Raw genomic sequence first — 14,163 nt, 5'->3', positions numbered from 1 at the left:
TATTTAGCTGAGTAAAGGTTAGAGCTGACCTTTATTCCCATTTGATAAGTAAGGAATCTGAAGCTCGATAGGATTATGTTCTGAGAAGAACCCTTTGATCTGTGCTTTATCATGTTTTTAACACTTTCGGTCAGAGCACTTGCAAAGGTTCACAGTCAGAAGGAAAGTCTGTGTGCCGATTCAGATTAGTCTGTCCTCTGGCATTCCATCCATGGGAATTTTCAACCTCAAATAAAGGCGCAACTCAGCTCCCACCCAAGCAATAGCGACGTTGGCTGGAGTTCTGCCACCCCATGCACCAGGACCTTCGTCAGTGGATGATCCAATAAAATCAGTGTCTTGATTTTAATGATTCCTAAGGTGTCCTAGTTAAAATGAGGCTGGGCAACCACTTAGCAGATGGTTAATACTTAGACTATTTAGTCATTCGAAACAATGCAATTAAGGATGAATCACGGCTCAGTAACCTAAACAAAAATCAAATTAACAAATGGGCGGCACTCCCTTTGGTCTGAGAGGCTAAGGCAAGCCTCCCACCTCCAAGTGCCCTGATCCTTGTGTGCAGCTTTCAGGCATCCTGACTGACTCCTTCCCCATTTTACCATAGACCTAGTTGAGGTCCATGGGTGCAGAGCAGACTAGTGGAAGGAAAGAGCATCTTGAAGGGACTTGCTATGTATGATCTCTGAGCACTGACAGTACAGGGTAGAGGATAGGAGTGCAGACCTTAATGTCAAACAGACAATCTGAGTCCAGTCCTAGCCCTTACTAGCTAGATGACTATGAGTAAGTTATTTAACCACTTTTCCTATTTAAAATACGGAAATAAGGATAGTACCATGTGTATGTATTTATATGTAATATATATTATGTGTGTATGTATGTATCTAAGTGTAATATATGTATACACTATATACACACACACACACACACACACACACACACACACACTTTATACCTTATCCAATAAGGATAATTACTAATTTATTTAGATTTTCAGTCAAGTCTATTAAAGTAACACAACTCATTGCCAGACCATTTTCTACAATACATCTTCATCTCTGATTTTCCTCCTCATATCGAAGTATGACAATGAGTAGCTTTGAAACTCTAAATATTTTAATGGGGCTTATTCACTTGGAGTGTGAAAAAAATTCTACCCAGGTTTTTTGACGTGGATTTATGGAAGCACAGTGACATTCCCAGGGTTGTGCCATTTGAGACAAAGGTATGAATGGGATCTGTTCTCATCCAGTGTCAACTTTTTTTTTGAGCCAGAGAGAAGCCAGCTTCCCTCAGCTGGAAATTGAGATATGTTTTCAACAATAGTACTATTCAACAGAGTGAGTTACATATATACTTTTAAATTTTCTAGAAGTCAGGCTTTAAAAAGGAAAAAGAAACAGATGAAATTAATTTTAATAAGACAATCTGTTTAATTCAATGTATCCAAAAATATTACCTCAACATGGAATCAACATGAAAATTTAGTCAATGAAAAATTACGTATCATTTATTTTGTACTATAATCTTCAAAATCCCAGGTGTGTTTTATCTTTATAGCACAGTTTAATTCAGATGCTAAATTTTCATTCATAGTTGATCCATAGTTAGATTTCACAATATTTATGAGTGAAAAGTAATTTCTATATCAAGTTATTTCAAACATAACTTAAAAGTAAGTATCTGAAAGAAGTTCTCGTTTTTAAATTAAAATTCACATCCAACTCATCAGTTGTACTAGCCATATAGCCACATTGAAGTGCTCAATACTCATATGTGCCTGGGTTGCTAATACCCTAGCACAGCTCTAGATTCTTGTAGCCCTAAAATGTTAAGCCTTGAGAAACATTGCTACCATCTCCTACATAAAGATGATCTAAAAATATGACAGAATGGGTAGGTGGCTTCCTGGAGACATGAGAGATTTACAGTCTAGAGAACTGGCATAGATTCAAGTGCTTATGCTTGAGTGAATTTGGTCAATGGTTTAACTCGCCTGCACTCTAGTTTGCTCACACATGAAATGGGCATTACTTCATAAAGTTATCAGAATGCTACAACATGATGGTAACTGTAAAAACTGACTCCAGGAAGGGGAAAGCAGGTGCAGAATAAAATGTAGTCTAAGGGGTTCTGGACAGATAACCTCAAATTTTTTTTATGATATTTGACAAACATAAGTCTTCTATGAAGTGATCATCTCTGATAGTAGCAACATGGTAACTGTCTCACAACCCTCTCTCTAGTCACACCTTTGGGACTGTTGGGAAAATGCCACCGATACTCTGCAGTTGGAAGTGGTTGCTTTTGCACACGCTGTTCCCTTTCTCTAAAATGCCCTTGCTGGATCCCTCTTTTCTGCCTGACGAATTCTTATTCATTTTTCAGAACCTACTTCAAGTGTCCCCTCGGGACTCTTGGGAATAGAATTATTCAGTGCCTTCAAGCATTCTCTGTTGTTTTATATTGAAAGTAACAGCAGCTAAAAGGTTAGGTGGTGCCAGTACTGCCTCCTTCTTAGGTAAGTTCACAGAGGGTTGTTACCAACTCAGTTCACTTTAAGGAAAAATGCAATTTCTAAGAAGGTAGCAGTAGGGGGAGGACAGGGAGTAGCAGTAATAATAATGATGATAATGTTTGGCACTTTACACGGATTATTTTATCTAATCCTATGAACAACTCTATGAGAGAGATAATGTGTCTCCTCTTTAGAAATGAGGAAACTTAGCTGAGCCAACATGGTTTTAGAGCTCTCCTCTTAGCCATTATGCATCACAGATTTGCCATTTTGGAGAATGTGGACAACATTATTATTGCCTTCTTCAATCCAGTCTCCTTTTCCCCTCACCAAGAGAACTCCAGTTTTGTTTGAGGTATCATATCCACCCACTTCTCCATGCCCATATGGCATCGCTCATTTGTTGAGCATCGACCTATGAACTAGGAATTCACTGTTTGATTCTGGTCAGGGCATATGCCCGGGTTGTAGCTTGATCCCTAGTGTTAGGTGTGCATGATTCTCTCTTATCATTGATGTTTACATATCTCTCTCCCACTCCCTTCCTCTATGAAATCAATAAAAAGATATATTAAAAAAAACAAAACAAAACAAAACACCAACTTCTCCAGACTCCCTTGCAGCTAAGGATAGCCACATACATAAGGCTTTTGAGAGAGAAACCCTGTCAGGGCCTTTGTTCCTTGCCTCTTCTCCTGTATTCTAGCCTGAAATGTGCATTTCATTCCTGGAGGCACAGCAACCATCATGGGACTGTGAAGTTAAGAGCCACATTCTAAGGATCACTCAGGGCAGGAAACCAGAGGAGCCAACATCTTTGAAACTTTGACCAGCTAACACACCCCCTGGGCTGCTGCATCCAGATTTTCCATTAGGTTATCAACAGCTAAATCTCTATTTGTTTCAGCCATTATAGCCAGATTTCAGCTCTAAGCAGCCAAATGCAATCTAGTAAATGGAGCGAATGTGGAGCCAGCCAAAAAACCCAGCGAGCCACATTGGATTCTTTCCTCTTCACAAACTGTTACCTGTCAGAACCTCTTTTAATTTGGCATTTGCTACCAGACCTATTTTTATCATTTCAGCAGATTGGGCAAGTTTCCTATCCTCCTTCCAGAAACTCATTTTGTCACCTCTGTGATATTATTTAGGAAGGAATATTTTTTTGGCTGACTGAGGTCATTCTCTTTGTTCTGTCTGAAGAATTTATTTAAAAAAAAAAAACAAGCACAGAAATCTATCAAATAAAACTAAAAATTACTTGATCACGGTGACAAGGATTACTGTCTCTCTTTGAAAACCTGGAGTTGAGTTTCCAAAAGCAATCAGCTTAGCAACTAAAAGTAGAGTCCTACGACAGAGTTTAGCAAAGTACAGTCTGCAGGCAAGAACCTGCCTATTTAAATAAAGTTTTATTTAAATATAGACATGCCCATTTGTTTATATGTTGTCTTCAAATGTCTTCCAGCAATAAGAGCAAAACTAAGTAGTTTCAACAGAGACTGCATTTACTATCTAGACCTCCACAGAAATGTGTGCTGACTCCTCTCTTTAGAAGAAAGACAAAACAGAGACCAAACAATAATAAGAAACAAAAAGAGTCCCAGCTTCCCTCTATCCAGCCAAGAACAGTGCCATTGAGATCCTTTTCTAAAAGGATTCAATTCTAAAAGGTGCATTTAAACTTTCCATTTTGTGTGTGAGGATGCTGAGGTTGGTAAAAGTTAAAACAGCTCCTGACGTCACATCTCATAATTGATGAAGCCTAAATTTTAACCCAATTCTGTCTAGATTGAAAAACTACTATTTTAATCATTAATCATTAACCATCACATTATTTTCCCTTTCTCCTGCTTAATTCAGTACCAGTGGTAAATATTAAAAAGGAATGCAGAGAGCATTTTAAATTTTAAAAAATGACTATCTGGGAGAAAAAGAATATCCACTTAGCTCAGAAAGGTCCACCACCTAGAGATGAGCATATATGCTTCCAAGAAAACCAGAAGAAGAGATATAGGACCCAAAATATGTGTATTAAAGTACCAGTGAGAATGGAAAGATATAATTTCTCTGTTCCGACTGGGTTACTATGAGCGTCATGTAGATGGCTTACTCAAATAGCTCTCCTTTCAACAGGGGATGCACGTCGTAAAAACCACCATTATCCCTCAACTGAAAGAAGAACCGTCACCAAATGAGGGTGCTGACCTGGTGGGAGGCACCTGAAGGTCTGAGTCACAGGACCTTCACAGCATAGGTCTGTGCAAGTTATCAGTGGCTCTGAGAGGCAAGAGACATGACTTCATGCTTGAAAAAGAGAGAGGTGGATGGCAGATGTTGAGATGGAGGATCTGTCTGAGGGCTGGGGATGTGCAGCACATGTTTAGCCTGGGGATGTGCAGGACATACCATGGGAGAGCACATGTGGAAAGAGCTGGGTGTTGTTTGAAGACTTAATGTAAGTCTAATGTGAGCCCAAGGTGGGAGGCGGCCCCTGGAAAACCTAATTTGTTCTTTAGTTTCATGAACTGAGGAATGATATGCAGGGAATGGGAGGTGACAGTTCCATCTGAGCAGGTGGAGGTAGAGATGTGAGAGGTCTGGATACCAACAAATACACACCCATTCAAAACACTTGAGAGCCTTCCAAATGCAATATATAATGATTATATTGAATATACAAGAGATTTTACTTTTAAGCAAGGGATATCAACATAAAACTCATGATGAGACAAGCATCTATATGCTAGTATATAAAATTCTAATATGCAAATAGACCAAAGGGGGAACAACTGAACTGGTTGCTATGATGTGCGCTGACCACCAGGGGGTGTGCGCGGAACATATGGGCATCAGCCATGGCAGGATGGTGAAGCAAGTGAACCGGGGCACCAGACCAAGGCAGGGTGCTGGTGGCTGTCACCAGGGTGAGCATCTGGTGATACTGAAAATTCTTTGCTCCTATGCACCATGGTCCCGCCCTGCACTCGCACCTGCTGCCCGTACCAGGTGGAGGCACGAAGGATGGGCCAAGATCCATCCCTGGGCCCACTGTAGCCTTTTAGCCCATAGGTTCTTTCAAGGTGCATGAATCCATGCACTGGGACCCTAGTATATTAATAAGCATGGGGTGTGCTAATGAAGGAAAAAAAGACAAAATGATGAGGTAGAGTTTGATATGACCCTAAGTTAGACTCATTCTTTGGGAAGGCTTCTGAGAAAGTGACATTTCAACAGAGATCTAAGAGGCCAGTGGGAGACAGCCTCTCAACACATGTTGGAAGAACATTCCAGACAGAGGGAACAGCAAGAGCAGAGGCCTGCAGGTGGGAAGAGCCACTTGAGGACCTGAGAGGCAAGTGTAGTTGGAGCTTCTTGCAGGAAAGGGATTGTTAATTTTTATGCAGGGAAGAGAAAGATGCCTCAGGGCATTTAGACCACTTTAAGGAGTTCGGTTTCCATCCAAATCCAATGAAGAGCCATTGAAGGGTTCTAAGCAGTGTCAGGGTAGGTTCCTTTATGATTTTGGTGTTGGCTGCTACAAGGATTAGAAGAGGCAGAAGACCAGAAGAGGCAAGGTCAGCCATGAAGCTACTGCAACAGTCCAGCCTAAGGGGGACGAGGCCATTGAAGAATGGCTGGAAGACCTGGAATTGAAATCTGGAGAAACAAGTCTAGGTGAGAAATACAGTTTTGTCTTCAGATCTCCAAGTAGCTTAGATGTGAACAAGAGACTAGGGTCCCTCAGTCTTACTAAGGAAAGAATAATTAACAATTGCAGAAAGCTACTGAGGAGGAGGTTTCTATGCAACACACAGAACTTCCAAAGAGGCAATAGTCTGGATGCTGCTTTTCAAAGCATTGTAGATCAGGGCCTCCAAAATCTTATTCTGTGGCCTTTTAGTCCAAGAAATTCTCTGTGAGAAAGCAATTCTATAGTCAACTAAATAAGTCATGCTGTATACACTGGACCCTCAGAGAGTTACCTCATATCTGATCATACTCCTTAATAGCACTGATAGGTCCTGCTTTTAAGGAACTTATTTAGCAGAATGAAAATCACCATTTTCCAAACGTATCTGACCCTGGAACTCTATTTCTGTGTAACTGGCTGGATATTCTGTTAAACTATTGACCCATGAACACACTTGGGGGAACATTGCTGGAGAGAATTTATATACAAGTTCAAGATGAATCCTTAAGTGTCTTCCAAGTCTATAATCTGCCATTCTGTGTTAGGCCTTACTTCATTCTCTCAGTGCCCATTTATAAGGCAGATATTCCTGATGGGACAGCAGTTTCAGTGTTGAGGATCCTATTGCGTTTAAGTAGTGTTATGAGATAATGTGGATTTAAACCTGGGCCCTCCCATTTACTAGCTGAGTGATCTTGAGTCATCTCTTTAACCTCTGAGAATACCAGTTTCCTTGTTTATAAAATGAGAAAAAAATACTGGTACTAATCACATAAGTTGCAAGAAGAACAAAACAAATGCCATACATAAAGGTCAATAGACACTCAATAAAAGGAAGCATAGGATCAGTCAGCAACAGTCCTGGGGGATACCATTATCCAGTAAACCAGTGGTTCTCAAACTTCAGCTTGCAACTGCATCAGCATTACTTGGAAGACTTGTTGCAACACGGATTGTGGGACTCTACCCGAGAACATCTGAGTCAGTACATCTGAGGTAGGGTGTATGAATTTGCATTTCTAACAGATTCCCAGATGCTGCCTAAGCTGCTGGTCCTGGGGCCACACTTTGAGAACCACTGAACTAGGTTGGTGTTCCTGGTACTTTCATATATTCTCTGTCTGGCAGAAAGGGTCAGGCTTCATTTGTAGGTTGTTAATGAGAGAAGCCCAGGAGGACCATATTCTTATGCAAATTCCTTCCTGGAGCCACAACTTGCCTCTGAAATGGAAGCCTCCCTCTTCCATCCACAAGTGCATCAGAGTGAGGGTCAGGGGGATAGGAGACACAGGGAGTGGAAGCACATTTAGGGGTGGGGAATCACACTAGCCCACATATCTTGAGGGTCCTTTGGTACAGCTGCTCTGATTCAAAGACTATCTCCTATTTACCTTCCAGGCCTGGCTGGGCTCCTGGAAGATCAATTAAATTTTGGTTCCATTTTCAACCATTCTTCACCCAGTTGGGAGCTCCTCTGGAAGACTTTTCTCCTTCCTGAAAACAAGTCCATTTCTTGACTTTTCTTCATTGTTCTCAGGAGCTTATACATTGATCTTTATAAAGAGATCCCCATGATTTATTCTCATATTCAAAGTGTTTATGCAAGTTCTGACAGTTTTCCTGGTACCATGTTGCAGACATAGGCCTAGTAGAGATGATCTGATGGGAAATTATATTAATGAACTATGATGTTCATAAATAGCTGGCATTTATATAAACAAGGGAACCTGGATTTTTAATAAGGTAATCTCTTCAAGTTTGGCATTCAAATAGAAAAAATGCCTATTGTGTGTGTTTTTGTGCATAGGGAATCTTATTGAAAGTACTTGGCAATATTTTTGTAAGCAGTAACTTTAGTCTATGGTTAGTTCTAAAGTGGACATATGTGATATCACAATCCTATCTAATAAAGAGGGATTATGCTAATTAACTGTCACGCGTTCACAAATATGGCGGCACCCACAGCCAATAAGGAGGAAATGTGCTAATTGACTGCCACATCCTCAAAGATGGTGGTGCCCATTTCCCTCAGTCCTGTCAGGGTGGCAGGTGTGCAGCAGAGCTGGGCCCACCCCCAGGCGTGTCCAGCCGCTCCGCACCTGCCTCTGGAGTTCCTCAATCCCCTCAACCCCCAGCTGCCCAGGGCCAGAACCAAGGTGCAGACAAGCCTCAGATGGTGGCTGCCCAGCTGCCCAGGGCCGCCTGAGGCTCAGGTAACCAGGGCCAACTAAGGCTTGTGCTGGCAGTATGAGGGGGTGTCGCCTTCCCCTGATCACCAGGCTGCCTCCTGCCCCTGAGGGCTCCCAGACTGTGAGAGGGGGGATGCCAGGCTGAGGGACCCCCACTCTAGTGCATGAATTTTCATGCACTGGGCCTCTAATATTTAATAATTCTCCCCATTTTATTTTCATTTAAGGAGTGATATGAGGGAATGTCATCTTTATGATAAGTTGCCTAGAAGGACTTTGCTGTGACCGTACAGCTTAGAAGGGTAGAGGGACAACATGCAGTGCCCAGAACAGACTGCTGGTAGCAGCTCCTTACCACAGGCATGCCATCACCTGCCCCTGTCCTTCACCCCCCACTTGCCCAACAGTTTTTCACAGGAACCTTGGAGCTTCCAACAAAATGCTAATATTTTCTTTTGAAGTGATTATATTGATTTTCTGGGAGAACTAATGTAAGTGGCTCCTACTCCTCAGACTATAAGTTCAAGAGTTGGAAGAATATCTTGTTCAAGGCCAAAAATATGTCTCAGAAAATGTAATTTTCACTGTACTCTTTGCCTTATTCACCAGAATCATAGAAAATTCCACTAAATACCAAGTATATGATAGCTATGTAATAAGAGTTTAATTATAATGTGTAAACAATCTTTATTTAAAATTAAAATATCAGTGTCCATTTGCTGAGGACTTACTATATGATAGGAACTAGGCTCATCATTCAACATATTTATTCAATCTTTACATCAGTTCTAACGGCATAGTATTATTATCTGCATTTTACTTCCCAGGGAAATTTAGGATTAGAAAAGTTAAATTACTTGCCCAGAAATACACATAAGTGGGAAATCTGAAATTCAGACCTAGTGCTGTCTCACCCCAAAGCCTGTGCTCTTGACCACCATGAGTTATTGCAAATAACTATGAAGTTAGAATCATTAGCACTTACTTTCACATATAGAATCATTAGCACTTACTTTCACATATAAGGAAACTGAGATTCACGAGGGTCAATTGTCCTACCCAAGGTCACAGAGCTCCCAAGTAGTACAACCAGGAATTAATCCAAGGTCTGTGTTAGGACACAGCAACTTCTTTGACCATTATGACACACTTCTTCCCAAATTACAGCTAAAATATGTCATAGAATTATAAGTTCCTACTTTTCTTGTTTTCATTTCCTATAGCCATAAAAATCTCCAATAATAAAAAATATTTTTCTTCAATATTTATAACAAGAGATGGTAGAAATGTACATGTTGTTAAGTTTCAGACTCTGATCTAAAACCCAACCCTGGTTACCTACCAATTGTATATATCTTGGGCAAGTTGTGTAGACTCTTCATCTGAGTTTCCTCATTTGTGAAGTGAGTGGTGGATGTGGTAGGTGTTGCTCAGAAAAAATAGTTTTCTCTTGAGACAGTGAAATGAAATGTTGTTTGCAATGTGTCTGGCACATAGTAGAAACTCAGAAGATGGTAACTTCTTTACTTTGCAACTCCATTGGCTTCTTATTATTTCCTCATCATATTCTCATATTCTGGTAAATTATGGCTAGAGTTTGTCATAAATAGTCTTGTATAGCTTCTTTAGGAATAGCTTCTTTTCCAAGTTCTGGAGTTCCCAGGAGACACACAGTCCTGTAGCCAAGCTCATGCATTAAGACGCATCCATGTGAGTCATGACTTTTCTCTCTAAGACCCGAACATGGCGAGTTCATTTCAACATCTTCTTAATCCTATATCACTAACAATAGTAGAATTTAAAAAAAAAAAAAACCCACGTGTGATGGAGACCACAAATCTATTTACCTGCTTGGATCAGGAAAGCACACTACCCTTGTTGGCTCTGTCATTAAACTTCTGGGAAACACTTTCCACACCTGGAAATATAAACTGGAAATCTCATCATGAAATATTTTCCAATAAATCCCAGTCTTCACTACATTGTGATCCTCAAAAAATTTTGACCTTGCTGTGTTTTTGTCTGGACCAGAGTCAAAAGGATCTCTTAAATGAGAAACCATTTTCAGAACGGCTAAAATGGTGGGGCCATTTATCTTCATTGCCACTGGATCCTTTGCATTTTGCTCAGTCTCTATCTCTAGCATTAAAAAAAAAAAAAAAAAAAAAAAAAAAAAAAAAAAAGCTTAATTGACCTTGAGGCCAAGTTGGTTGACTACAGGAGGAAGAACATGTATGACACAAGAGGTTTCAGTCAGTGAGAACTTAAAAGGAGTGTAGGAGCTGGAAGAAAAAAAAGCCTGGAAATTATACTTGTCTATTTTTTTTTAAAGATGGGATTGAATACATTTTTCAGGCTCTTGATTTTAATTAAAGTCAAAGGAATATCTCAAAGGCAAGTGAAACAAACAGCAGGCAAGGATAAAAAACTATGGAGTTATGGAAAGACAAAACCAAAAGCAAAGAAAGGAAAGGAAAGAAGATGTGAGAGGAGAAGAGGGGAAGTCAGGAAGGGCAGGGTTGAAGGGTATTATAGGGCAGAAAATGGCCGGAAATTGGATTTGTCAAGCTCAACCCGATGAAGTGAACGTGATTTTCATCAGCGATATTCACAGGCCTCCTTTAAGCATGCTCTCTTTAATTTCCAGATGGGTCACAGAAGCTAAGTTAGCTGTCTCATCTAAGGACATACCCTGACAAATGGTAGAACCAATACCAAGCCATTTCTGGTTCCAAAGCCCATGTTCTTTCTAACCTATGCCCTGGCCTTGACTTATCATTTGTGCATTTTAATTTTTAGTGGTAGACAAAGAGATTAAAAATAGCTTTATTGCTATTTCTCCCTATAAGAGCAAGGCATGTTCCCTGTAGCAAAATTAAATAATACGTATGTTTTCCAAATAATAACAATAGAGCTCACATGGGTTGTGCTTGGTCTTTGTGCCAGGTCTGGGCCACATGCCCTGAGGAGTTAACTTCTTTCATCTTTATAGCTCCATGGAGTAGGACAATCATTTGGGACCTTTTTTTTTTTTTTTTTTTTTTTACACAGGAAGACACTGAGGCTCACTCAGGCTAAAAAACATGCATCAGGCCATGCAGTCTGAGAGAAGGGAACAGGGAGAAGAAGCCAGTAGTGTGACTACTAAGTCTGCTTTAATTCCTGCCCCATCTCAGGCAGTCCTACCCAGATGTCATTAGTAGAACATTTTGCATTCCTGACAGTGATTTGTTAATAGATGTAATTTTTAATTTATTTTAATCCACTCTTTGTTTTCTTTTTTTTACATTTGTCCTCAACAATATCTGTGAAACCACATTTTTAATGCGGTAGTTTCGTTTTTTCTAATATCCATGAAACTAAACACACATTAAAATAAATGAAAATCAATAAAATAAAAAGTAAAAATATTAATCTGCAGACCACCTACAACCGAGTTTTATGCTTTGCCAGGGGTAAGAATATTTCCCTCCATCACCACTCAGAAACACCCCCGTTAATGAGGTAGGGAAAGGTCGGACCCAACCGGCACTTCTGAGTGGGGAAGAGGGAGAAGGACCCAATCTCCAGGCACCCACTCCAGACTTCTCCCTCTGCACCACCAGCCTCTTTTGTGCTCTGCCTCTCTTGCCAAGAATCCCAAGTATGCAGTTGGGGGCTTCTAGAAGCTTGAATGTACAGCTGATTCTGTCTTTATTTAAAATGTTGGTAGTTTTTTTTCATGGTGCATTTTTGCATTAATCTTGATTCTTTAAAAATGCTGCATTAAAACATTATGCAATCTGATTACATGATGATTTTTTAAATGTTTTCATATATAATCCTATATAATAAAGAGGTAATATGCAAATTGACCCTTACACCCTTGCACAAAATGGCCATCCCCACGTGGTCAAAGATGGCCACCACAAGATGGCTGGCAGAAGAGAGTAGTTGTGGGCGATCAGGCCTGAAGGGGAGGGCAGTTATGGGTGACCAGGCCTGCATGGTAGGGCAGTTAAGAAGCAACCAGGCCCTCAGGGTAGGGCAGTTGGGGGCAACCAGGCCTGCAAGAAAGGGAAGTTGGGGGCAACCAGGCCAGCAGGGGAAGGCAGTTGGGGGCAATGGGGCTGGCAGGGGAGCAGTTAAGTGTCAATTAGGCTGGCAGGGGAGTGGTTAGGAGATGATAAGGCTGGCAGGCAGGTGAGTGGTTGGGAGCCAGCAGTCCCAGATTGTGAGAGGGATGTCCCAGATTGGACAGAGTACAGGCTGGGGTAAGGGACACCTCCCTTCACTCCCTCCCCCCTCCCCCTCAGTGCACAAATTTTGTTCACTGGGCCTCTATGTTTGTCTTTATACCAACATAATAAAAAATATAATTTTAAAAATATTTTGATGGAGAAAGGGACCATGAATATCATAGCATAGCCCTTATAAAGCTGATTACTTCCTACCCACCATCTGCTTCTCCCTCAGGGCCATGGAGCCCCATGAGAGACCAAAAATGTGTCAAAGAACAGGTCTAACTGCAGCTCAGAGTACTGTGGCCCTTCAACTGCAAAACATGAATGCATTTAAAAGCTTTATCTTGGTGCATAATTATATATATATATATATATATATATATATATATATATATATATATATATATATATATATATATATTTTTTTTTTTTTTTAATTTCCCTTTACTTACTGATGCTTATAACCCCTCTTGCAAATCTCTTCAGCTTCTCTCTCTGGGTCATTTTAGCCCCAGAACTTTCATCCCTAACATTATAATCAGACTACCTAGCCTAAGCATTATTGGTTGGCTGCTTTATTTTTTAAAAGGGGAGGGCCATCCAACAAACCAGATGTAGCTGTCTTCAGTTTCAACTCTTAAGGTACAATAAGTTGCAGGTTTCTTATAGTTCCTCGGGGGGTAAATCGCAAACACGAATTAGCACATCACCAGCCCAACTTCCTCTTCCCAGCATGTCTGTTTCAGGTTATAGTGAACGACGGACTCAAATATCAAAGGCATACTGCCCCTAAATTAGCCAATCAGCTCTAAATACAGCTGGAAACAAGAGCAGGGGATAATGTTTTTCAATCAGCGGACAACCCTTTGAAAGTTTAATTATAAATGGTAACCGTTTATTTCAAGCTAAATGAATTTTGCCACGTCTATGTTTGCCATACACATTGCATGCCACCCCAGCCTAATCTCTATCTCTTACTGCCGGCAGTAGGGGGAGTAAAAATTACATAGATCCCTGTCCTCTAACTTATTTTCTCTTATTGTATCATTTTTGAAGTGAGCGGCCGGTGCTTGTTCTATAATTGTTCGAAGAAATTAATTTTCTGAGCAGCTCTTTCACAAAGAAGTCCATTTGGGTTGGCCTGACAAGGCAAATTAGAACCTGTGCTTTTGGAATTGGCAATCCTGTTATCCATCAATGAGGACTGTTTTCCAGCTCAGGGGAAGGAAAGAGTGGTCAATGGAGATTGGTCCCAGGTGTGAGGACTGAGGATAAACAAGTTTGTTATCTGTTCCTGTCAAGGAGTTGATGACCTCCACCTCAGGAGCCCACTCTGGAGATAATTGCAATGAATCATTTGCAAGGCAAGCAAGCCCCCAGAGGCCTGTGATTGGGCAAGATCCCTCACTCATCTGGACCCCTCCCCCAACTTAAAGGTCGCCACTCCTCAAAAAGGAAGCTATGGTAGCCAGGTGTGGCTTTGTCCCCACCAGGATATCACTGCCCTTAGGAAACTCCCCTGCCCCACTCCATACA

The sequence above is a fragment of the Pipistrellus kuhlii genome, unplaced genomic scaffold (genome assembly GCF_014108245.1).
Source record: "Pipistrellus kuhlii isolate mPipKuh1 unplaced genomic scaffold, mPipKuh1.p scaffold_m20_p_11, whole genome shotgun sequence".
Classification (NCBI taxonomy): Eukaryota; Metazoa; Chordata; class Mammalia; order Chiroptera; family Vespertilionidae; genus Pipistrellus; species Pipistrellus kuhlii.
The sequence above is the reverse complement of the archived record's forward strand: the minus strand, read 5'-3'. Positions refer to the sequence as shown.